This window comes from Pseudophryne corroboree, chromosome 2 (assembly GCF_028390025.1).
Source record: "Pseudophryne corroboree isolate aPseCor3 chromosome 2, aPseCor3.hap2, whole genome shotgun sequence".
NCBI classification, from domain to species: Eukaryota; Metazoa; Chordata; class Amphibia; order Anura; family Myobatrachidae; genus Pseudophryne; species Pseudophryne corroboree.
This window is the reverse complement of record NC_086445.1, coordinates 459,229,723-459,256,886: the sequence shown is the minus strand read 5'-3', so window position 1 is coordinate 459,256,886 and position 27,164 is coordinate 459,229,723.

Sequence of the window (27,164 nt, the reverse complement as noted above, 5' to 3'; positions counted from 1 at the left end):
GCAGTATCTGCCAATCCTTGTTGTTGGGTTCTACCGTGTTACCTAAATCCCTGATGTATTTTTGGCTAGCAACTAAATCCTTCCTGGGGTCAGGAAATTCGGACACTATTGTTCTTAATTCCATTCTGGAAAATGGAGTGTACATGGCAATGTTCCTTATGGGAGTGGCTCCAGAGATATCTGTTTTTCCATTGGGGACTGCTATTACCCTTACAGGAGCAATTCTAACAGCCTCTTCCTGTGTAGATTCTACAGCTTGTTGTGGTACAATTGTTTCAGTGTAGTGCATGGTGCCGTACTTACCCGTTGACACGACCTCACCTATCCCTCCGCTAGGGGCTTTCACTAATCTCGTGGGTGTCGCTGTGCCTACTGTGGTCTCTGCTATGGTGGCTGCAAGAGAGAGAGCTGAAATTGTTGTTGAATCGTCTTCTTGATCACACTCCTGAGGAAGGTTCAAAACAGGGTACATCTTGCACGGGTTAATACTTGCATGAGTTATTTGGTTAACATCATTAACATTTACAGTGTTACTAAGAGTTTGTGTTTTACAACCCAGTGCGTTTCTCTCCGCAATCAACTTCTCTCCTGCAATGTATGGTGGGGAAGGAGCTGTGGCAATCAACTTCCTGACTGCCCCAGATCCTGCCGCCAGAGCCAAACCTCTCTGTATCTCACCTTCCTGGTGCCATAACTGTAAATAATCATGATGCTGAATTTGTCTCTTTGCTGATTTTACGAGACATATCCTCCTCCTTAAATTTTGTAACACTTCTGGACTGAAGCTACCTATTCTTGGGAATTTGTCCCTGTCTTGTACAGTCATTCTCTCCCATTCATCACATAAAGATTCGGTGTGAATTCCATATTTTTCACACATTACATATCGTGCCGACCCAACTGGTCGGTTCACAGAATCAACCTGAACCAGGGTTGATCGCCCCCTACCTGAGCAACTGGCCCCCATAGTCTGCAGGTGTTGCTTAGTCCTCCTTGGATCTCTGTATCAAGGTTTTCAGCAAGCCTTTTCAGACAACCAAATTACTCCACAGTAGGCCGGCGGTGGCGGTTTACCGAGTACCCCACTCACTCGCCCACCTCGACCAATACGACCTGATCACACCGACGTGGTGCTGGCGTACTCGATACAGGGCCCCTATGGAACCTTCAGTTTACTGGAACATATGAGGGTTACCCGCAGGACACTTACTCTTTCCAGTAAAGGTGGGGTTGTTAGATAGTTCCTGAGTGACCAGCGAACTTCCCTTCCAAAAATAAAAAATTACACAAATCACGTCAGAATGTACAAATAGCGTTTGTGACCACTTTACTCTAATGGTATTAGGTCAGATCACTAACTACTGCACACAATTACGTGCGGTCCAATCGTTCAGTACACGAGCACTACTTGTCATGTACTGAAAGATCAATGGAATCGATGTTTCCGGCCGCGATTCCTTCAGCAAGAGCTTATGGCCTATATGGGTTCTGCACCAACACCCCAGGCGTTGTGCCACTGGACTTTTATAGCGGACCTTTTTACCTTATGACCTCCTGGTCTTGTTACCTTATGACCTCCTGGTCTTGTTACCTTACCTTATGGTCCGCTATACTCTAATGCTCAAATATTATTTAACCAGGGATGCCTCCCTGGCCACCGTATATGTCACTTACACGTATGTCCCTTGACGAGTACCCGGCTTTCTTTTTGGTTCCACCTTAAAGTTATATAAACTTTTGTATACAAAACACACTCACTCAACACATGTACACTTTGTTTCTATATCTATTTCTGCGCAGAAATTGTCTTCAGGCCAAGAGTGTTACCAATTAGGAGCAGGATCTGTTAAACTAAATTTCAGATTTTCTAAAAACAGATTTGCGTTATTTACCGCTTCGCGTTATCTACCGCTGTGCGATACTTATCGCCTTGCGCTAATTATCGCTTTGCGCTAATTCAACTTTTTCGTGACTTGAGCTACGTGAGCGTAACCGGACGCTACGTTGCGTAATGTACGCTGCGTGCGTCTGCCTTTTGGATTGCGTACGCTAGTCTTTGTTAGCGACACGTGTACGCAATGCAAAGGATCCACCGTAACACAATATATTTATTTATCAATGTAGGTGATCCCTGATCATCTACCGCAATCCACACTGACTGCCTTGTATCTCAGACAAACCGTGTGTTTGTTCTATACTTTAACTATTACCTTTACTATGAAATAACAGCAAATCTCTTCTTAGCACTTTCTATCAACTATAAAATTTTGGCAAACAGGAATAGTGATATACGAAAAAAATGAAATACACAAGTGAAAAGAAATGCAGGTATGTATGCGTACGCAAGACAAAAGAAAAATAAACAGTTTTAAAAAGACACAAGCGTTTTGTTCTTACTTCCGGTTACCGGGTTCCTTCAGCACTCTTTGTCTAAGCGAAGCAGACGCTTATCCCGTCAGCAACTGCGAGATAACCTCCCACCCTTTTGCTGGGGGATAATGTCTGCTGATCTACCTAGTGCAGATGTGAAAAGGACCGGACGAGCCCGCAATTGACAATGCTAAATTCCTTTGTCGTATAAACAACCCTTTATGAAGCTAAGAACACTGTACGCTGTTTACTTAAGAAGTACCGTAATGGTACGCTATCTGCGTAGCGATCGCTCAGCCGTAGGCGAGACGCTCAAGCGTCACGTTCGCTCACGGCCCAGTGATCACAGGACACGTTATTGGTTATGTCTAGGGGAAAGATTCGCTGTAACGTAGCGTACGCTAGAGACCACGAGGAGGTCACCAGCGATGCAGACGCTCACAACACTATACCTTTATGTTAAACCTTATACCGATGAAATACACTGAATACCTTAATGTGAGTACAGGGTGTAAGTGCAACCTTGTGGAACCTGACTATCTACAAAGCTGCATGAGCGTCACCGACGCTCAAATGAACACTTATCACTATAGGAAATACACAGATACTGGTTTAGGTTTCCAAGGCCTATTAACTGTATTATGTCTAATATACTTGTAAAAGGGGATAACAGTACATATGATACACTACAATATAACAGAGACTTCCTAACCACAGAACTAAACAATAAATACAAAAAGACAATACTACACTGACCTAAATGCAATACGATACAATACTATAATACTATAAGGTATTTAAGAGAAAAAGAGGAGAGAGAGAGATAGAGAGAGAGAGAGAGAGATTGGCTCGCAGAAAGACAATGATTATGGAGAGAACTTACGCACAAAGGGTATGATCGCCAGCGCCTCGATATCCAGCTCCCGATTATCAGCAGATAACCGTTGATGAGAGAGTGAGAGCTGGATGTGGTCGGCCTGCCTATTTATGCTCCACACACAATGCAATCTCCTGGTCCTACAATCCCATTGTCCATTGGCCGAAGGAATTCGGCCCTGCATCATAACAAAAGGTCATAGGGTGATTCATACAGGTGGGCTGTGACGATTTCCAACAGCTCAGGTGGGTGGGAAACTGGGTTTCCCGCCGCATACCTGAGTATGTGCAAATCATAGAAATGGACATAAACTTCTTATGTCCATAACTATTCGCACGAGCGATTAATACGCTCCAAACCAACACCGGAATATTGCTAATTAAATACTCTTCCGATGGGTACCAAACACTGCAGTATGATTCCTGTTAAACCCTTCGTACGATGCAAAGAGGGATTCCTCAGCTCTGGGACATTATACTTTAACCAAACTTACAGAAACTATCAAAGGGATCATGATCTATAAACTACATTAATTGTGAACATTTGTAACTAATGAGTCGCACGCTACGATCACATAAACTCTACCGTAAATGCGCATACTGCGCGTGCGAGTGCACGCTATTGCGGGTATGCGCTTCCACGGGAGAGCGTACGCATGCGCAGCACGGACCAGTGTGCGGTGCAAATATGGCAACGTGCATTGAGACATTTTTCTGACTTTGACAATAGGCAGGCCGACCACATCCAGCTCTCACTCTTCAACGGTTCTCATTGCTGAAAATCGGGTGCTGGATGTCCAGGCGCATGCGATCGTTTACCCTTGTGCGTAAGTTTTTCTCCGTTATCATTGTCTTTCTGTGAGCCAATTTCTCTCATCTCTCTCCGTCTCTCTCTCTCTCTCTTTCCCTTCTCTCTCTCTCTCGTATCTCCCCTAGACTAGTATTGTATTGTATTAGATAGTATTGTTTAGTTCTGTGGTTAGGAAGTCTCTGTTATATTGTAGTGTATCATTTGTACTGTTATCCCCTTTTTACAAGTATACTAGATATAATACAGTTAATAGGCTTTGGAACCTAAACCAGTATCTGAGTATTTTCTATAGTGTTAAGTGTTCACTTGAGCGTCGGTGACGCTCAAGCAGCTTTGTAGTTAGTCAGGTTACACAAGGTTGCACTTACACCCTGTATTCACATTAAGGTATTCTGTGTATTTCTTTGGTATAAGGTTTAGACATAAAGGTATAGCATTGTGAGCGTCTGCGCCGCTGGTGATCTCCTCGTGGTCTCGAGCGTCCGCTACGCCATAGCGAATCATTACTCTAGTCATAGCCAATAACGTGTCCTGTGATTGCTGGGCCGTGAGCGAACGTGACGCTTGAGCGTCTCGCCTACGGCTGAGCGATCGTTACGCAACTAGCGTACCATTACGGTACTTCTTAAGTAAACAGCGTACAGTGTTCTTAGCTTCATAAAGGGTTGTTTATACGACAAGGGAATTTAGCATTGTCAATTGGGGACTCGTCCTATCCTTCTCATATCTGCACTAGGTAGATCAGCAGACATTATCCATCAGCAAAGGGCGGGATCATATTCCTTGCAGTGCTGATTGGATAAGCGTCTGCTTCGCTTAGATAAAGAGTGCTGAAGGAATCCGGGAACCGGAAGTAAGAACAAAACGCTTGTGTCTTTTAAAACTGTTTTATTTTTCTTCTGTCTTGCGTATACACGCACGCATACATTTATCTGCATTTCTTTTTCAAATTTCGTATATCACTATTCCTGTTTGCCAAGTTTTATAGTTGATAGAAAGTGCAAAAAGAGATTTGCTGTTATTTCATAGTAGAGGTAATAGTTAAAGTATAGACCAACACACGGCTTGTCTGGGAGATAAGACAGTCAGTGTGGTGTGCGGTAGATGATCAGAGATCATCTACATTGATAAAGGTAGAAATTGTGTTACGGTGGATCTTTGTTTTGCGTACACGTGTCCCTAACAAAAGACTTGCGTACGCAATCCAAACGGCAGACGCACGCAGCGTACATTACGCAACGTAGCGTCTGGTTACGCCCACGTAGCTCAAGTCACGAAAAGTTGAATTAGCGCAAAGCGATAATTAGCGCAAAGGCGATAAGTAACGCACAGCGGTAAATAACGCGACGCGGTAAAATAACGCAAATCTATTTTTGGAAAATCTGAAATCTAGTTTAACAGATCCTGCTCCTAATTAGTAACACTGTTGGACTGAAGACAATTTCTGCGCAGAAATAGAAATATAGAAACAAAAGTGTACATGTGTTGAGTGAGTGTGGTTTTGTATACAAAAGTTTATATAACTTTAAGGTGGAACCAAAAGGAAAGTCGGGTACTCGTCAAGGGACACACGTGTAAGTGACATATACGGTGGCTAGGGAGGCATCCCTGGTTAAATAATATTTGAGCATTAGAGTATAGCGGACCATAAGGTAACAAGACCAGGAGGTCATAAGGTAACAAGACCAGGAGGTCATAAGGTAACAAGACCAGGAGGTCATAAGGTAACAAGACCAGGAGGTCGTAAGGTACTAAGAGGTCCGCTATAAAAGTCCAGTGGCACAACGCCTGGGGTGTTGGTGCAGAACCCATATAGGCCATAAGCTCTTGCTGAAGGAATCGCGGCCGGAAACATCGATTCCATTGATCTTTCAGTACATGACAAGTAGTGCTTATGTACTGAACGATTGGACCACACGTAATTGTGTGCAGTAGTTAGTAATCTGACCTAATACCATTAGAGTAAAGTGGTCACAAACGCTATCTGTACATTCTGACGTGATTTGTGTAATTTTTTATTTTTGGAAGGGAAGTTCGCTGGTCACTCAGGAACTATCTAACAACCCCACCTTTACTGGAAAGAGTAAGTGTCCTGCGGGTAACCCTCATATGTTCCAGTAAACTGAAGGTTCCATAGGGGCCCTGTATCGAGTACGCCAGCACCATATCGGTGTGATCAGGTCGTATTGGTCGAGGTGGGCGAGTGAGTGGGGTACTCGGTAAACCGCCACCGCCGGCCTACTGTGGAGTAATTTGGTTGTCTGTAAAGGCTTGCTGAAAACCTTGATACAGAAATCCAAGGAGGACTAAGCAACACCTGCAGACTATGGGGGCCAGTTGCTCAGGTAGGGGGCGATCAACCCTGGTTCAGGTTGATTCTGTGAACCGACCAGTTGGGTCGGCACGATATGTAATGTGTGAAAAATATGGAAGTCACACCGAATCTTTATGTGATGAATGGGAGAGAATGACTGTACAAGACAGGGACAAATTCCCAAGAATAGGTAGCTTCAGTCCAGACGTGTTACAAAATTTAAGGAGGAGGATATGTCTCGTAAAATCAACAAAGAGACGAATTCAGCATCATGATTACTTACAGTTATGGCACCAGGAAGGTGAGATACAGAGAGGTTTGGCTCTGGCGGCGGGATCTGGGGCAGTCAGGAAGCTGATAGCCACAGCTCCACCTCCACCATACATTGCAGGAGAGAAGCTGATTACGGAGAGAAACGCACTGGGTTGTAAAACACAAACTCTTAGTAACCCTGTAAATGTTAATGATGTTAACCAAATAACTCATGCAAGTATTAACCCGTGCAAGATGTACCCTGTTTTGAACCTTCCTCAGGAGTGTGATCAAGAAGAAGATTCGGCAACAATTTCAGCGCTCTCTCTAGCGGCCACCATATCAGAAACCACAGTAGGAACTGCACCACCCACGAGATTAGTTAAGGCCCCTAGCGGAGGGATAGGTGAGGTCGTGTCAACGGGTAAGTACGGCACCATGCATTACACTGAAACAATTGTACCACAACAAGTTGTAGAATCTACGCAGAATGAGGCTGTTAGAATTGCTCCTGTAAAGGTGATAGTAGTTCCCAATGGGAAAACAGATGCATCAGGAGCCACACCCGTCAGGAACATTGCCATGTATTGCCCGTTCACTAGAATGGAATTGAGGACCATAGTGTCTGAATTCCCAGACCCCAGAAAAGATTTAGTGGCAAGCCAAAAATACATCAGGGATCTAGGAAACACTTTAGAGCCCAATAATAAGGATTGGCAGATAGTGCTAAGAGCTTGCTTACCTTCCAATGTCGACTCAGTTAAATTCTTGGCTGATTGTGGACTAGATAAAGATGTACCGCTTACAGATGTGTACGACCAGGATAATGTAAAAAGGATAAATTTACAGCTAAAGGAGTATTTCCCAGCCGTTGTTAAATGGAATAAAATATTTTCCATTAAGCAAAAGGAGTCCGAAACGGCAGCAGAATATTTCCACCGGGCACTATCAGAAATGGCAAAATACACTGGTATAGAAGACATTAAGACCAACCCAAACCATCGAGAAGTAGCAGTATCTGTACTGATGGATGGTTTGAAAGAAACATTAAAAGCTAGGGTACAGACCACACAACCATGTTGGCGAGGTCTGTCAGTGTCCACCTTGAGAGAGGCTGCTGTTGATCACGACAAAAACATCACTAGACACAGGGAGTCGCAAAGTGATAAGTTGATGTCCGTAAGTATACAGGCGCTGACCACAAGGCAGCCTGCGTATGTACCACCGAATCCTGTGGGTAAGGCAAGTGTAATAACATGTTTTTCTTGTAACAGACCGGGACACTTTGCACGAGAATGTAGAACAAAGAATGTACAAAGATCTTTTCAACCCCCTAGACAACAACACAACACACGACATTGGGAGCAGGGTCCACAGAGGCGGAGTTTTGAGCCACATACAGGGGAAACAAAAAGATATCCCCCGAACAGAGACTGGCAGGCCTCTGGTAGTTCCCAGCTAACTCCCCCACAAGTAGTTGCTGCCAATGGGATTCAGGGAGGTCAGCATACCCAATAGGGGTGTGGCCACACCTGTAATCTGCAGCCAGTTAAATTGATTGCCAGTCTTGGAAGCGAACCAGAGATTGCAATCAATGTAGCTGGTAAAACTTTAAACTTTCTTGTAGACACAGGGGCGGCCAAGTCAGTGATAAATTCGACAGTGGGCATGAGAACCACTGGTAGGACAATTCCAGCCATGGGAGTAACAGGAGTAGTCCAGCACTACCCTGTTAGCAAACCAGCCGAGATTACAATAGGGCCTTTGCATACCAAGCATTCCTTTTTGCTGGCTGCATCGGCACCAACTAATCTCCTGGGGAGAGACTTACTATGTAAAATGGGTTGCGTCATTTATTGTACTCCTGAAGGTGTATTCTTGGACATTCCTGAGAATCACGCTCAGGAGGTACGAGACATGTTAGACTCCCCATCAAAATTAATGTCACATTCCATTATGACAAATAGGAACCCATCCCAAGTAGAAGAGATGACCTCTCAGATACCAGAGTCACTTTGGACAAAAGATGGACAGGACACTGGATTAATGGCAAACGTAGCTCCAGTAGTTGTACAAGTAAAAGATGGTAGGATAGCTCCAAAAATCCCACAGTATCCTCTGAAGCCAGAGGTGGAGTTAGGAGTTTTCCCAGTAATAGAACGCTTGCTGCAACAGGGCATTCTGGTAAGAACGTCCAGCACAGCCAATAGTCCCATCTTCCCTGTTAAAAAGAGTGGGGGGAGGGGTTACAGGCTAGTGCAGGATCTAAGGGGGATTAACAAAATAGTTGAGAGTCAGTTTCCCGTAGTGCCTAATCCAGCTGTCATCCTAATGCAAATTCCTCCCACTGCCAAATTTTTCACTGTTATTGACCTCTGCTCCGCTTTCTTTTCGGTACCTCTGCACCCTGACAGCCAATATTTGTTTGCATTCACATACAGAGGAGTCCAATACACGTGGACTCGGTTACCCCAAGGTTTCATAGATAGTCCAAGTATATTTTCTCAGGCTTTGCATGATTGTTTACAGTCTTTCCAACCAGACAGTGGATCAGTATTGATACAGTATGTGGACGATTTATTACTGTGTTCAGATTCACTGGAAGCATCTCTGAAGGATACGAAACAGCTCCTGTTTCATCTTTCAGACACAGGTCACAAGGTTTCCAAAGACAAGTTACAATTATGCCAAACTAAGGTAAAATATTTGGGACACTGTCTAACACAAGGACTGAGACACCTGACCGCTGATAGAATCCAAGCCATTAGAGACATGACACTGCCACAAACCCAGCAACAGATCAGGACGTTTTTAGGAATGTGTGGGTATTGCCGTAACAGGATCCCAGGGTTTTCCATATTGGCACTACCTTTGCAGGAAATGGTCTCTTCAAACAAACCTGACCGGATTTCGCATACAGACGAATCCGAAACAGCATTTGAGAGACTCAAACAGTGCCTAACGCAGGCACCAGCACTAGGTATGCCAGACTATGGGAAACCCTTTGAACTATACGGAACAGAAAGTGCTGGGTGCGCAGCAGGTGTACTAACCCAAAAACACGGTGACGCCAGCAGGCCAATTGCATACTACAGCGCCCAGCTAGACACGGTAGCGCGATCCCTCCCCACATGCTTGCGTAGCGTTGCGGCGATAGCATTGCTAGTGACAAAAAGCGAAGATGTCGTGCTAGGCCACAACCTCACAATCCATACACCACATGCGGTATCTGCCTTATTGAATTCTGCCCAAACCAGACACGTCTCATCTGCAAGGTTTACAAGATGGGAATTGGCATTAATGGCCCCAGTAAACATCACCATAAGGAGATGCAGTGCATTAAATCCTGCAACATTTCTCCCAGGTGTGCCTGGTCAGACACAAAGGGTGGAAGGTGAGAGTGATGGGGAAGGAGGATTTAATGCAAAGGGGGATACACATGATTGTATGGAATATTTGACCCAAAATTTTACCGCAAGGCCTGACATCAGTGACAACCCACTGGAAGATGCAGAACTCACGTTCTACACGGACGGTAGTTGTCATAGACAGTCAGACTCGGGAGACTTGTGTACTGGATACGCAGTCGTAGATGACCAAGACACCATAGAAGCGGAACCGCTAGGCCCACCTCACTCAGCCCAGGTTGCTGAACTGGTCGCCCTAACCAGAGCATGTGAATTGGCTAAGGGTAAGTCAGCCAATATCTACACCGATTCTAGATACGCCTTCGGGGTAGTCCATGATTTCGGAGCCCTATGGCGGCTCAGAAATTTCATGACGGCGGCTGGTACACCAATAGCGCATGCAGCTCACATAAAAAGGCTTCTAACAGCGATACAGGAACCCGACAGAGTGGCTGTTATCAAATGTAAAGCACATACATATAGCCAAGACCCAGTATCCCTTGGTAACAGCCGAGCAGACGAAGCCGCAAAGCTTGCAGCTGCTACCCCCATACAGACAGACACCACACAACTGATGGTATTTAATACCATCAACACACAAAAGTTGTGTGAGATGCAGAATTTGTGTTCCACACAGGAAAGAGCAGTCTGGAAGGCAAAGGGATATGGCCAGGAGTCCTCAGGGCTCTGGACGGATGGACATGGTAAACCAGTGGCCCCCAGGGCATACCTTCCATGTCTGGCTGAAGCAGCTCACGGGCTGACTCATCTAGGCAAGGAGGGGATGTGCAAATTGGTAAGAGCATACTGGTGCGCCCCAGGATTCTCCTCTCATGCGAGTAAAAGAGCAATGTCATGCCTTACCTGTCTGAGAAAGAATATTGGAAAAGCAATACCTACAGAACCATCCCATATCCCACCTGCCGGCGGCCCTTTCCAGGTAATACAAATTGACTTCATTCAATTACCCCCATGTCGAAATTTGAAATATGTACTTGTTTGTATAGATGTTTTCTCGAATTGGGTCGAAGCTTTCCCAGCAGCTACAAATACCGCTATGTTTACAGCTAAGAAAATTGTGCAGGAATTTGTATGTAGATATGGTATCCCTAGAATCATTGAAAGTGATAGGGGTACCCATTTTACAGGTGATGTCTTTCAAGGAATGTGTAAGTTGATGGGAATTGATAGCAAGCTGCACACTCCGTACCGTCCACAGGCGAGCGCGAAGGTCGAAAGAGTGAACAGCACTATTAAAAATAAATTGAGTAAAGTAATGGCAGAGACAGGATTGACGTGGCCAGAAGCTTTACCCATTGTTTTGTATAGCATCAGAACCACTCCCAGGTCCCCTCTTAATCTGTCTCCTTTTGAAATTTTGTTTGGTCGACAACCGCATGTCATGATTAACCCTCAGGATGATTTGAAATGTAACAATGAAGTAACTGTAAAGTACTTGATTAACATGAGTAAGCAGTTGAGGAATCAAAATGATAATCTGAAGTTGATGATTCCTGATTTACCAGATAGTAATTGTCATGACATTGAACCTGGGGATTATGTAATGATACGAAATTTTCTACGCTCAGGTTGTCTTATTGATAGATGGGAAGGACCATACCAGGTCTTATTGACTAGCACCACAGCATTGAAGGTGGCTGAGAGAGAGACTTGGGTCCATTCATCCCACTGCAAAAAGGTTGCTGATCCAGAGAAGTCCCGTGATAAGGAACAGACGGTAGAGGTTGTATCACTGGAGTGTCTGTTCCAGGAGGACTGAGGCGGCACCTGAGCCTTGAAGACCGAAAGCAGTTGTCGACTCCCTTCTCCCTTTTATTGTTTTTCTCCACTTCCCATCCCCTCTTCCTTGAAATTTCTTTTTCCCCCTTCTCATTCTTCTCTATTTCCTCCTCAAAGATGGACTTGCCCCAAGAGACTGTGATCCGGATTTTGATGTTAACCATGATGTTGACCAGAGCAGTCTGTTCCGGCGAGAGTACCATAGAGGTCGAGAAAGGTTCTGGAATGGGTTCCGATTATGATGATGGAGGCGTAGTTTTCCAAGATCAACCAAACCAACAAGCAAAGGCGAGTATCAGAAAACGATCCGATAGAAGAAATTGTGATGGATTGTTAGCTGAAGAAAATTGTATCTGTAGGCTCTGTGATAATCTGGTTGAAGATGGATGCATAAAGAAATGCCAATCTAGTTTTAATATCCATATAGACCGGCATCCATTGAGTGACTCCTTAGTGGGTAACGTGTTAAACCAAACAGATTGTTGGGTATGCTCTCAAGTACCTCAGGGTCATAGCAAATCAGGGCTAGTACCATTTCCTTTAACGTTAGGGGAGGTACTTGAGCTAAGTGGTGGGAGACCGGTGGACCGGAGGTTTAACATCTCCAGCCCTCCTAGTTTGAAGCTCCACCAATACCATGTGGATAGGTCCCTCTTATGTTTCAATATCTCCAATCCCAGAAAACCGGGAAATTGGGAAGTGTCATGGAGCAACCTTACCATGACCTTTTCACACAGAGCAGATAGAATGCCTACAGATACAGAGCTGGTACGCCACATAGCCAGTAGAGGAAAATCTTTCCGGTATCGATATACCTTAGGAAATAGGATTACTAGAGTTGGAGAGGTATCACCAGGATACTGTGCACATATCGTACAAACTGAAACGTGCATTAGACAGATGGAAGAATTAGGGTCAGGAGATTTCACCTGGAAGGTTTGTAACATGGTCATGTCCTTCTCCGTCCCATATGTTCTCCCCGATGACGCATATTTCATATGCGGGAGAAAGGCGTACAAGTGGCTTGCCCCAAACTCTGAAGGATTGTGTTATATTGGAAAAGTATTGCCTGAAGTGATGACTGTTACACATGACAAAATGAAGGACATACACCGTGGTGCCCAAGCTCCTTATACTCACACTCATTACGAGCACCGAGTTAAAAGACAACTGTCAGAAAGGTTAGAGCACCCGGCCTCCGATCTTATCCATGAATCCACCGGGATTCAGGTTCTGGTAGCGTTAGATTTCACTCGTACCGCTCGGGGAGTGATGAATTATAGATACATTTCCGCACTCGCCAATTTGTTAGATAATATCACTGAAATGTATGATGACACGTTTAGATACACTGGAAGAGAACTTCAAGCTTATAAAACAGAACTAGTTCAGCATAGGATGGTTCTTAATTATCTTACAGCAGTAACAGGCGGATATTGTGTTACATTAGCAACACAGTACGGCATAAAGTGTTGCACGTATATCACAAATAGCACAGAGGATCCGGTAGAGGTCATAGACCAAAAGATGGATGATATTCTCCAATTGAAGTGGGAATTTCGTCGAAAACACAATCTCACCCTTGCTGCTGTAGGTAATGAGCTGACTGGTTGGGTGTCATGGTTGAACCCGCGAAATTGGTTCTCCGGTTTGGGGGACTGGGCTCAAGGAGTCATAATGGATGTTGGAAAGTTTCTACTATGTATCTTGGGTGTCGTTATATCGATTGGATTGATATTTAGATGCGGGCAGGCTTTAATGAGGTGCAAACAAAGTACAAAAGTGATGAGCTTGAGGAGTGAGGAAACCGTAATTAACCTGGATTTGATTTATGACCCAATGATAGAAACCAGGATGTGATGAAAATGCGATTATACGGTCCGTTTCTTTCACCTGTTTCTCTGCTTTTCTCCAAGATACAAAGACCCCCTTGGACGAGGAAGCTGACGAGACGAGATGTATACAGACAACGGATTGACCAAAGAAGAAGATTTGACAACTTTAAATATGGACACTTGATGAACTTTGCCATGGATCCCCAGTTTCCCTAGTACTTTTAAACTCACGCTAGCCCAACATTTTTTGTAAATCTGATGGCTCAGACAAAGCTATTTGCTCATGCCCAAGGAGCAATACAGCGCAAAGAAGACGACTCTCAACAGATACCGAACACAACTTCGACGACAGATGTACATTTCCCTGACATAGAATATCATTGCATTTTCCATAAGTGTTCTTTATCTTCATCTCTACAACCCTCAGGTAATGACACACATAGACGATAGGGAATACAGGCACAGATATCAGCAACCACATACCTCCCCCATTCATGTATCATCAACTAAAATGTGCTCCCCATTTTGTTCAAAATCCGAAAAGAGCTCGGTAAAGTTTGACAGCCCATCCACAGACCTGTACCACAGGATAAGAAGGAATTCAAATGTATACTTCGCAATACCTCGAAGCTTGATTTACAACACGTACGGCACGATGATACATGACCCTCTAAACATGGACTCATACACACATGCTTCTACTTTCTCACTAGGTCATACCCTCTTCACACCTACTCCTCTCTTCTTCCTTACCCCACCATGGAAATCAACTAACCCCTGACTTGCATTTTTCTCCTTAAATGTTTTGTGGCAGTTATTATTGACTGCCAAAGGGTGGACTGTCAAAGTCAGAAAAATGTCTCTATGCACGTTGCCATATTTGCACCGCACACTGGTCCGTGCTGCGCATGCGTACGCTCTCCCGTGAAGGCGCATACCCGCAATAGCGTGCACTCGCAGGCGCGGTATGCGTATTTACGGTAGAGTTTATGTAGTCGTAGCGTGCGACTCATTCGTTACATATTTTCACAATTAATGTAGTTTATAGATCATGGCCCCTTTGATAGTTTCTGAAAGTTTGGTTAATATAGAAGGTCCCTGAGCTAAGGAATCCCTCTTTGTATCGTACGAAGGGTCTAACAGGAATCATACAGCAGTGTTTGGTACCCATCGGAAGAGTATTTAATTAGCAATATTCCGGTGTTGGTTTGGAGCGTATTAATCGCTCGTGCGAATAGTTATGGACATAAGAAGTTTATGTCCATTTCTACTATTTACTCATACTCAGGTATGCGGCGGGAAACCTAGTTCCCCACCCACCTGAGCTGTTTGAAATCGTCACAGCCCACCTGTATGAATCAACCTATGACCTTTTGTTATAATGCAGGGCCGAATTCCGACGTCCAATGGACAATGGGATTGTAGGGACTGTAGGATTGCATTGTGTGTGGGGCATAAATAGGCAGGCCGACCACATCCAGCTCTCACTCTTCAACGGTTCTCATTGCTGAAAATCGGGTGCTGGATGTCCAGGCGCATGCGATCGTTTACCCTTGTGCGTAAGTTTTTCTCCGTTATCATTGTCTTTCTGTGAGCCAATTTCTCTCATCTCTCTCCGTCTCTCTCTCTCTCTCTTTCCCTTCTCTCTCTCTCTCGTATCTCCCCTAGACTAGTATTGTATTGTATTAGATAGTATTGTTTAGTTCTGTGGTTAGGAAGTCTCTGTTATATTGTAGTGTATCATTTGTACTGTTATCCCCTTTTTACAAGTATACTAGATATAATACAGTTAATAGGCTTTGGAACCTAAACCAGTATCTGAGTATTTTCTATAGTGTTAAGTGTTCACTTGAGCGTCGGTGACGCTCAAGCAGCTTTGTAGTTAGTCAGGTTACACAAGGTTGCACTTACACCCTGTATTCACATTAAGGTATTCTGTGTATTTCTTTGGTATAAGGTTTAGACATAAAGGTATAGCATTGTGAGCGTCTGCGCCGCTGGTGATCTCCTCGTGGTCTCGAGCGTCCGCTACGCCATAGCGAATCATTACTCTAGTCATAGCCAATAACGTGTCCTGTGATTGCTGGGCCGTGAGCGAACGTGACGCTTGAGCGTCTCGCCTACGGCTGAGCGATCGTTACGCAACTAGCGTACCATTACGGTACTTCTTAAGTAAACAGCGTACAGTGTTCTTAGCTTCATAAAGGGTTGTTTATACGACAAGGGAATTTAGCATTGTCAAAGCCGTGAGTAAAAATACTATCTTCATAGCAAAGATACTTGGCGCAGTCGCAGTGCGAATATTGCGCATGCGCACTATGCGGAATTTCACTGCGATGCGATGAAAAATACAGAGCGAACGACTCGGAATGAGGGCCAATGTAACTGTGCTTATTGCTCTCATACTGTTGAAAATCTTTGAGGTTATCGAGTCCTAAATAAGGGACATCCGTTAATAAATATTTTATGTAGAAAAATCCATCCGTGAAGTTTTTCGTGTGGAATCGCTACTCGTCTCTCTGTGAAGACCTGCAAAGAGAGGGAAAGACAAGGTACTGATACACTAAATAGATACTTACCCCACTGACCTGCAAATACCTTTATACCACACTGACCTGTGTGTGACAGTTGTTTTACCATGAAAGATTAATAGTAGCATCCATTACCTAGACAAGTCTCCAGACACTTATATTATTAACTTCTAAAATGATTTAACTGATTTTTCTCTAACGTCCTAAGTGGATGCTGGGGACTCCGTCAGGACCATGGGGAATAGCGGCTCCGCAGGAGACAGGGCACAAAAATAAAGCTTTAGGATCAGGTGGTGTGTACTGGCTCCTCCCCCTATGACCCTCCTCCAAGCCTCAGTTAGGTTTTTGTGCCCGTCCGAGCAGGGTGCAATCTAGGTGGCTCTCCTAAAGAGCTGCTTAGAAAAAGTTTTTTAGGTTTTTTATTTTCAGTGAGTCCTGCTGGCAACAGGCTCACTGCATCGAGGGACTTAGGGGAGAGAATTTCAACTCACCTGCGTGCAGGATGGATTGGATTCTTAGGCTACTGGACACCATTAGCTCCAGAGGGAGTCGGAACACAGGTCTCACCCTGGGGTTCGTCCCGGAGCCGCGCCGCCGACCCCCCTTACAGATGCTGAAGATTGAAGGTCCGGAAACAGGTGGCAGAAGGCTCTTCAGTCTTCATGAAGGTAGCGCACAGCACTGCAGCTGTGCGCCATTGTTGTCACACACTTCACACCAGACGGTCACGGAGGGTGCAGGGCGCTGCTGGGGGCGCCCTGGGCAGCAATATATAATACCTTTTATGGCAAAAGAATACATCACATATAGCCATTGAGGCTATATGTATGTATTTAACCCATGCCAAATGTCTATAACTCCGGGAGAAAAGCCCGCCGGAATAGGGGGCGGGGCTTATTCTCCTCAGCACACAGCGCCATTTTCCTGCTCAGCTCCGCTGTGAGGAAGGCTCCCAGGACTCTCCCCTGCACTGCACTACAGAAACAGGGTAAAACAGAGAGGGGGGGCATATTTTGGCGATATTTTTATATATTTAAGCGGCTATAAGGAACAACACTTATATAGGGTTGTTCCCATATATATTATAGCGCTTGGGTGTGTGCTGGCAAACTCTCCCTCTGTCTCCCCAAAGGGCTAGTGGGGTCCTGTCTTCGATAAGAGCATTCCCTGTGTGTCTGCTGTGTGTCGGTACGTGTGTGTCGACATGTATGAGGACGATGTTGGCGTGGAGGCAGAGCAATTGCCGATAATGGTGATGTCACCCCCCAGGGAGTCGACACCGGAATGGATGGCTTTGTTTATGGAATTACGTGATAATGTCAGCACATTACAAAAATCAGTTGACGACATGAGACGGCCGGCAAACCAGTTAGTACCTGCCCAGGCGTCTCAGACACCGTCAGGGGCTGTAAAGCGCCCTTTACCTCAGTCGGTCGACACAGACCCAGACACAGACACTGAATCTAGTGTCGACGGTGATGAAACAAACGTATTTTCAAGTAGGGCCACACGTTATATGATCACGGCAATGAAGGAGGCTTTGCATATCTCTGATACTACAAGTACCACAAAAAGGGGTATTATGTGGGGGGTGAAAAAACTACCTGTAGTTTTTCCTGAATCAGAGGAATTAAATGATGTATGTGATGAAGCGTGGGTTAACCCAGATAGAAAAATGCTAATTTCAAAAAAGTTATTAGCATTATACCCTTTCCCGCCAGAGGTTAGGGCGCGCTGGGAAACACCCCCTAGGGTGGATAAGGCGCTCACACGCTTATCAAAACAAGTGGCGTTACCGTCTCCTGATACGGCCGCCCTCAAGGATCCAGCAGATAGGAGGCTGGAAACTACCTTAAAAAGTATATACACACATACTGGGGTTATACTGCGACCAGCCATCGCCTCAGCCTGGATGTGCAGTGCTGGGGTCGTCTGGTTGGATTCCCTGACTGAAAATATTGATACCCTGGATAGGGACAGTATTTTATTGACTATAGAGCAATTAAAGGATGCTTTCCTTTATATGCGAGATGCGCAGAGAGATATTTGCACTCTGGCATCGAGAGTAAATGCGATGTCCATATCTGCCAGAAGGAGTTTATGGACGCGACAGTGGTCAGGTGATGCGGATTCCAAACGACATATGGAAGTATTGCCGTATAAAGGGGAGGAATTATTTGGCGTCGGTCTATCGGATCTGGTGGCTACGGCAACTGCCGGAAAATCCACTTTTTTACCTCAGACCCCCTCCCAACAGAAAAAGACACCGTCTTTTCAGCCGCAGTCCTTTCGTTCCTATAAGAACAAGCGGACAAAAGGACAGTCATATCTGCCTCGGGGCAGAGGAAAGGGTAAGAGAGGGCAGCAAGCAGCCCCTGCCCAGGAACAGAAGCCCTCCCAGGGTTCTGCAAAGCCCTCAGCATGACGCTGGGGCCTTACAAGCGGACTCAGGAACGGTGGGGGGTCGACTCAAGAATTTCAGCGCACAGTGGGCTTGCTCACAGGTGGACCCCTGGATTCTGCAGGTAGTATCTCAGGGTTACAGGTTGGAATTCGAGAGGTCTCCCCCTCGCCGGTTCCTAAAGTCTGCTTTGCCAACGTCTCCCTCAGACAGGGCGACGGTATTGGAAGCCATTCACAAGCTGTTTGCTCAGCAGGTGATAGTCAAGGTACCCCTCCTACAACAGGGAAAGGGGTATTACTCCACGCTATTTGTGGTACCGAAGCCGGACGGCTCGGTAAGACCTATTCTAAATCTCAAATCTTTGAACCTGTACATACAAAAATTCAAGTTCAAGATGGAGTCACTCAGAGCAGTGATAGCGAATCTGGAAGAAGGGGACTTTATGGTGTCCCTGGACATAAAGGACGCTTACCTGCATGTCCCAATTTGCCCTTCACATCAAGGGTACCTCAGGTTCGTGGTGCAAAACTGTCATTATCAGTTTCAGACGCTGCCGTTTGGATTGTCCACGGCACCTCGGGTCTTTACCAAGGTAATGGCCGAAATGATGATCCTTCTGCGAAGAAGAGGCGTATTAATTATCCCTTACTTGGACGATCTCCTGATAAGGGCAAAATCCAGAGAACAGCTGGAAGACGGAGTAGCACTAACCCAACTAGTGCTGCAACAACACGGGTGGATTCTGAATTTTCCAAAATCTCAGTTGACCCCGACGACACGTCTGCTATTCCTGGGAATGATTCTGGACACGGTTCAGAAAAAGGTGTTTCTTCCGGAGGAGAAAGCCAGGGAGTTATCCGAACTTGTCAGGAACCTCCTAAAACCAGGGACAGTGTCTGTGCATCAATGCACAAGAGTCCTGGGAAAGATGGTGGCTTCTTACGAAACGATTCCATTCGGCAGATTCCACGCACGAACTTTTCAGTGGGATCTGCTGGACAAATGGTCCGGATCGCATCTGCAGATGCATCAGCAGATAACCTTATCGCCACGGACAAGGGTGTCTCTTCTGTGGTGGTTGCAGAGTGCTCATCTGTTAGAGGGCCGCAGATTCGGCATACAGGACTGGGTCCTGGTGACCACGGATGCCAGTCTGAGAGGCTGGGGAGCGGTCACACAAGGAAGAAACTTCCAGGGAGTATGGTCAAGCCTGGAGATGTCTCTTCACATAAATATACTGGAGCTAAGAGCGATTTACAATGCTCTAAGTCTGGCAAAACCCCTGCTTCAGGGTCAGCCGGTGTTGATCCAGTCGGACAACATCACGGCAGTCGCCCACGTAAACAGACAGGGCGGCACAAGAAGCAGGACAGCAGGACACAGAAGCTGCAAGGATTCTTCGCTGGGCGGAAGATCATGTGATAGCACTGTCAGCAGTATTCATTCCGGGAGTGGACAACTGGGAAGCAGACTTCCTCAGCAGACACGATTTACACCCGGGAGAGTGGGGACTTCATCCAGAAGTCTTCCACATGATTGTGAACCGTTGGGAAAAACCAATGGTGGATATGATGGCGTCCCGCCTCAACAAAAAACTGGACAGGTATTGCGCTAGGTCAAGAGATCCTCAGGCAATAGCTGTGGACGCTCTGGTAACACCGTGGGTGTTCCAGTCAGTGTATGTGTTCCCTCCTCTGCCTCTCATACCAAAAGTACTGAGAATTATACGGCAAAAGGGAGTAAGAACGATACTAGTGGCTCCGGATTGGCCAAGAAGAACTTGGTACCCGGAACTTCAAGAGATGCTCACGGAGGATCCGTGGCCTCTACCTCTAAGACGGGACCTGCTTCAGCAGGGACCGTGTCTATTCCAAGACTTACCGCGGCTGCGTTTGACGGCATGGCGGTTGAACGCCGAATTCTAAAGGAAAAAGGCATTCCGGAAGAGGTCATTCCTACACTGGTAAAGGCCAGGAAGGAGGTGACTGCACAACATTATCACCGCATTTGGAGGAAATATGTTGCGTGGTGTGAGGCCAGGAAGGCCCCCACGGAGGAATTTCAACTGGGTCGATTCCTAGATTTCCTGCAAACAGGATTGTCTATGGGCCTCAAATTGGGGTCCATTAAGGTTCAAATTTCGGCCCTGTCGATTTTCTTCCAGAAAGAATTGGCTTCAGTTCCTGAAGTCCAGACTTTTGTAAAAGGAGTACTACATATACAGCCCCCGGTTGTGCCCCCAGTGGCACCGTGGGATCTTAATGTAGTCTTGGATTTTCTCAAATCCCATTGGTTTGAGCCGCTCAAATCGGTGGAGCTGAAGTATCTCACATGGAAAGTAACCATGCTACTGGCCCTGGCTTCAGCCAGGAGAGTATCAGAATTGGCGGCTTTATCATATAAGAGCCCATATCTGATTTTCCATACGGATAGGGCAGAACTGCGGACGCGTCCTCATTTTCTGCCTAAGGTGGTGTCAGCGTTTCACCTGAACCAGCCTATTGTGGTGCCTGCGGCTACTAACGAGTTGGAGGATTCCAAGTTGTTGGACGTGGTCCGGGCATTGAAAATATATATTTCAAGAACGGCAGGAGTCAGAAAGTCTGACTCACTGCTTATATTGTATGCACCCAACAAGATGGGTGCTCCTGCTTCTAAGCAGACGATTGCTCGTTGGATTTGTAGCACAATTCAACTTGCACATTCTGTGGCAGGCTTGCCACAACCTAAATCTGTCAAGGCCCATTCCACAAGGAAAGTGGGCTCATCCTGGGCGGCTGCCCGGGGAGTCTCGGCATTACAACTCTGCCGAGCTGCTACTTGGTCAGGGACAAATACGTTTGCAAAATTCTACAAATTTGATACCCTGGCTGAGGAGGACCTTGAGTTCTCTCATTCGGTGCTGCAGAGTCATCCGCACTCTCCCGCCCGTTTGGGAGCTTTGGTATAATCCCCATGGTCCTGACGGAGTCCCCAGCATCCACTTAGGACGTTAGAGAAAATAAGAATTTACTTACCGATAATTCTATTTCTCGTAGTCCGTAGTGGATGCTGGGCGCCCATCCCAAGTGCGGATTGTCTGCAATACTTGTACATAGTTATTGTTACAAAAAAAGCGGGTTGTTATTTGTTGTGAGCCGTCTGTTCAGAGGCTCCTACGTTTGTCATACTGTTAACTGGGTTCAGATCACAAGTTATACGGTGTGATTGGTGTGGCTGGTATGAGTCTTACCCGGGGTTCAATATCCTTCCTTATTGTGTACGCTCGTCCGGGCACAGTATCCTAACTGAGGCTTGGAGGAGGGTCATAGGGGGAGGAGCCAGTACACACCACCTGATCCTAAAGCTTTATTTTTGTGCCCTGTCTCCTGCGGAGCCGCTATTCCCCATGGTCCTGACGGAGTCCCCAGCATCCACTACGGACTACGAGAAATAGAATTATCGGTAAGTAAATTCTTATTATTCCTGTTTTATTTATTTATTTATTTACCAGTTACTTATATAGTTCACACATATTCCGCAGCTCTTTACAGAGAATATTTGCCCATTCACATCAGTCCCTGCCCCGGTGGAGCTTACAATCTATATTCCCTACCACATGTACACACACACACATTCACACTAGGGTTAATTTTGTTGGAAGCCAATTAACCTACCAGTATATTTTTGGGATTGTGGGAGGAAACTGGAGTTCCTGGAGGAAAACCCACGCAAGTACGGGGAGACTATACAAACTCCACACAGTTAGGGTGTTTTCAGAGCTAGCTATAAGAATTGGTTGGGAATTGAACTCATAACCTCAGACCTGTGAGGCAGTAATGATAGTCACTATGCCACCATGCTGTAATGTATGAAATAGCATTGCCAGTACGAAAAGAAACCTGATGAGATACAGAAATGCATACAGTATGTATTTGAAACTACTTCGATTCCATTCAAGCAGATAACTTTGGAATTTGTGTTTGCATTGTTTTCAACCTAGCAGTGCCAATAGAGCATTTACAGAAATGTGCCATATTTCATTGCAGTTGAAGGATTTACATATTAGAAATAATCTCCATTGGAATGTGATTTATCAAATAAAGATGTGTTTATTTATTAAATCCATCTCTTTCCTTTCTGCAATATTCTAACATTCTGATGTGAGATTGCCTTATTGTTAGCTCAAGTGACATGAAACCTATTGAGTATAAAATCAAAGTAAATATAAGCAGGTAGAAAATCCCTTGGGATTAGAGTGTAAAGAAAATGCCTAAGCATCCACTAAATCCTAATTAATATTGAATAGATCATGGTATAAAACATGGTATAGCTAGACAAGATTGGATTTTTAATTTGAACACATTTCCCCTCAGGGGATTAATTTAAAAGCGGGAGCATCAATGTTTGTTTTTCAATTGGAAAAAATTAAAAAAGAGTAAATTCAGAAAATATTTCACCTGCACATCTTAAATGCATTCCTACTTTACTAGTGCTAGTTGTATTTATTTATTTATTTATTTATTTAGCATAGATTGGGCATACAATAACCACAAAAAAAAAGAAAATCAGACACATGCATATCAAAATATAATCAAAATAAATATTTACAATACACAATTCACCAAGTACATAAATTGTGAAAATAACAAATATATGTATGTTTAGAAAGACAATAAAATACAAGAAAAATTAAATAAAATGGCATTTCAAGGTCAGTCAGATTCTACTGTAGCTATCATTTCTCTGTTGCATCCTAGAAAATGAAAGACAGAATGTGATTGGTTGCTATGGCAACACCACCACTTGTCTCTTTTAGAGGCTTTAGTACAGTAAATCTACCCCATTATCTAAAAAATGCCTCAATTTCACTCAACATTAGCTTAGAAAGGGCTGTGCTTTGGGGACCTTAACATCTAGGGTGGGATGTACTACAGAGTAATTGTGGTCAAAACCCTGAATCTACCGTTTTCAGACTTTGGCCGCATTTCCCATATGTACTATGCACTGGAATGCGATGCTTCTTTCCCAATCCCAATCGGATCCCTTCCAGCACCCCTTGTTGCCGCTGAGTCACTCTGCTCATGTGCAGAAATACTCCAGGGGGGGAAACCTCAAAGTCCTGACAGCGCAAAGGACATCTCTTATCGCGAGAGCTGTCCTTTGCGTTACTAATCGTATATGTAAGTATATATACAATTAGTATCTATGTGGTAAGTGGCGGGATGTACCACATTGTGGAAGTGATGCTTAGTACTTCCCTTACCTAGAAGGAAAAGGTCATAGCTGAGACAATAGAAGTGAAGTACTATAGGGCATCTTACATGCAGTGCCACCAAGGAGGGAAGAGGGGGGAGGGGGGGGAGGAGCAGGTACTAATTACCTGTGCCTGGGCTTGTTGGAGGGACCGTGGTCTGCCCATTCCCCCCTCCCCTGAGAATACTTACTGTATCTTGCTCTGGCAAGCGTGTCTTTCCTCCACAGTGCCATCTTCCTAGTGACATGTTCAGGCAGATGGAGCTGTACAGTACAAGCAAAGACTCTGGCACTGTGCCAGAATAACCCCCCCCCCCCCCTCCCCCCCCCCGGGAGGAGGGTACCACTTGCTGGGGTCAGGTAAGATCACCACCTTCCCCTCTGAAAATCTTCCCCTGTCTGAGTAGCAGACAGCACCCTCCCTGAACAGCATGCAGTTTTATATGTATATGTTTTGGAGAGGTTTTTTGGGGGGAGGTGTGAGCATGACCCCGATAATGCAATGACCCCACTCCCATACAGTACCTGGACTCGTCAAACCTCTCTACAGCCCTGCATACATGCAGTACTTGGGTACTGAAGCATGGTATAAAGACTATAAGATCATATGGGCCAAAAGTAGCTTATGTGGTGTATTTTACTATTCCTCTGATCATAAACATGTAATTTGCTGCCTTGGTGGTGTAATATAATTAAATGGGTATAACAGAAGCTACTTTCTATGAACTGACAGCTCTTACGGTTGATGTGGATAATCTCTTGCGACTTGTTGAACTTCTAGAAAAGGAAAATGAGTTGAGTAATGGGTTCGTTTACTGTAATATGAAAAATCACTTTCAGACTCTATTGCACACGAGCAAATCTCCGGGGGAATGGCGCAGCGGCCATTTTCCCAGAGATTTTCTTACTGCTCATGCACAAATCTCTGGAGAAATGGCCGCAACGCGATTTACTGGAGATTTCAGGAGTGATGCCACCGCCGGCGGGGACTCCAAAGAGGTGAGTATTTTAAAATGGGTGTAGGGTGTGCGGTGGGCACCCATTTTAGATATGCCACTGGGCCAAGGGTGTTTTAACAAAAGAGAGGGCCCATGTGCAGTCTCCGGGTGGGCCCCCTCCTCAGTGCAGTGCAGTAGTATCAGGCATTGTGCCAAAGTCTACTGCACATGCACAGGTCTGCGGAACACAGGTCTCTGGAAAGATGGTGCCACCATGTTCCGGAGACTAATTTCACTAATGCGCATGCCCGGAGGCCATTTTGGCTGTGATTTTTGCCGTGGCTGCAGCGCCCGATGCGGGACTCCAGAAAGGTAAGTATTAAAAATATGACTGCAGTGTGTGTGGTGTGGGACACAGGGGCACATGTGCACCACGCACATTGCACACATTATAGAAACGCCAATAGTAAGTGCCCTATTCAGAGGTGGATGCTAATAGCGTTGCTGCTGTGTCTTCATGTGCAGCGCATCTGAGAAGATATGCAAATGTCGCATCCATCTTTTGTATAGATACTCCCACAGCGGGTTCACTACGGCTGGCCGGCGGTCGGGCTCCCGGCGCCCAGCATACCGGCGCCGGGAGCCCGACCGCCGGCTGACCGACAGTGTGGCGAGCGCAAATGAGCCCCTTGCGGGCTCGCTGCGCTCGCCACGCTACGGGCACGGTGGCGCGCTACGCGCGCCACACTATTTTATTCTCCCTCTATGGGGGTCGTGGACCCCCACGAGGGAAAATAAGTGTCGGTATGCCGGCGGTCGGGCTCCCGGCGCCGGTATACTGAGCGCCGGGAGCCCGACCGCCGGTATACAGAAGACCACCCCCCACAGCCATTGTCTCACATCCACTGCTTGCATACAAAGATGCAGAATTGGATGCACATTGGTTGCAACATTGGATCTCTGAGCAACTCTTATATTGTCCGTCACCACCAAGACCCTGAAACCAGCCATACTGCACCTAAAGAAACAGGCGCTGGCAGCGGCACGACCACAAAATGGTTGCGACTTGCCTACATTTTTGTAGCCATCATCTGTTACCTCCAAAAACTACGGTAACTGTCTGTCATTCATTCTATGGGGCTATTGAGAGATGGAAGCAGTGTTCCCGAAAATCGCAAACGAGCGCGTCCGTGGGCTATCATGATGCTATTGCATCCAATGATTCGGTGTTGGGGGGAGTGGACCAGGAAATGCAGGCGTGTCATGATAATTTTCATGGCCGATGACAGCACCTGTGTTTCCTGTGTTTTAAAACATGGCGGCGTGGATAGAGGTCAACCTCTATTTGAGGTTTCTGTGATGCGATTGCAATTCAATTGCGATTGCAGCACTGGGTAGCGCTACACATGCTGGGCTGCGCTGCACATGCTGGGCAGCCTTGCCCTTTGCTGGAAGGCCCCGAGCATGTGAATTTAGTGGTCGCAGATTTTGCTAAAATCTCTGAAAAACCTGCTAATCTATACTATGACCGTCATTGCAAAACCATTACAGTACATACACTGTGTAAATCAAATGCATGCGCAACAGAAAAGACATCAGCCAATGGTGAAAATATCGCTTTTGAGGTCACCTATGAATCCAGCCCAAAGTAAGGTTTAATAAAATAGATAGCAATATTAAAATATCATTTATATAAACTAAAGACTCGTATAGTGTCAGACCACTTTTTGTATTGCCAACTAGTAATGTAACAGCCATGTGATTTGGAAAAACAAATAGAGACCAATATCCTGTAATGGGTACAGAATTTAATCTAAAAGAGCTAAAGTAATTGGATAACACAAAATATTTAATTTTGAAATGTTTTAGCACTTTTTTTAATGGCTGATCTTTAATAACCTTTCGATGGCATGCCACATTCAATCAAACTAAATTACACATCCTTCCTTTAAAATGTTTTATTTCAGCATTTTATTATTAAATTTTGCAAAAGGCCATTCAAGATGCACACATATTAAGATGGCTTTTCGGATTGAATTAACCTCCTCACACTCAAGAGCTCTGCAGCAGATAAAGGATAGCTAAATAAAGATTTCTGCATTAGCTTAGATCTAGTATGAACAATCCCAAAATCTGCCTGTGAGTAATAACCATAAAATGGCTTGTTTTTTTGAAAGGATTTATTTCAACCTCTAAGGTTCACATATGTGATGTTCTTCTGTGCAAAATAAAATAAGTTGCCAAAGAAAGTGTGTCCAGTACATCTTGGTAATTTGCTTCCCTGCCATTTCTCCTAAGGTTTTGGAAAGCAAAATTGGGATAAAATAAGCCCTTCAAACAGTCTGCCCAATCTATGCTCTGATCCACACAAACACCATCCATACCTAACCA